The sequence below is a fragment of the Triticum aestivum genome, chromosome 3D, assembly GCF_018294505.1.
Source record: "Triticum aestivum cultivar Chinese Spring chromosome 3D, IWGSC CS RefSeq v2.1, whole genome shotgun sequence".
In the NCBI taxonomy this organism is placed as follows: Eukaryota; Viridiplantae; Streptophyta; class Magnoliopsida; order Poales; family Poaceae; genus Triticum; species Triticum aestivum.
The window spans coordinates 517627423-517628049 of record NC_057802.1 but is presented as its reverse complement, the minus strand read 5'-3'; positions in this window follow the sequence as shown (position 1 = coordinate 517628049).

The window sequence follows — 627 nt, the reverse complement described above, 5'->3', positions numbered from 1 at the left end:
TTTTCTGATCTCTACCTCAGCTGATTTCAGCATTGAATATACCTCGAGAATGGTCTTTTCCATCCCCTGCATATTGTAGTTCATCACAAAGCTCTTGTAGCTTGGTGGAAGCAACTGGAGGATTCTGTCAATGACCGCGTCATTCGGGAGATTAACTCCCAGCTGAGACAAGCGGTTGTGCAACCCAGACATTCTGAGTATGTGCTCACTAACAGAACTGTTCTCCTCCATTTTACAACTGAAGAACTTGTCGGAGACATCATATCTCTCGACCCGGGCATGAGCTTGAAAAACCAGTTTCAGCTCCTCGAACATCTCATATGCTCCATGTTTCTCAAAACGCTTTTGGAGACCCGGTTCTAAGCTGTAAAGCATGCCGCACTGAACGAGGGAGTAATCATCAGCACGCTGCTGCCAAGCGTTCATAACGTCTTGGTTCTCAGGGATTGGTGCTTCACCTAGCGGTGCTTCTAGGACATAATCTTTCTTGGCTGCTATGAGGATGATCCTCAGGTTCCGGACCCAGTCCGTATAGTTGCTGCCATCATCTTTCAGCTTGGTTTTCTCTAGGAACGCGTTGAAATTGAGGACAACGTGGGCCATTTGATCTACAATACATAGTGTAAA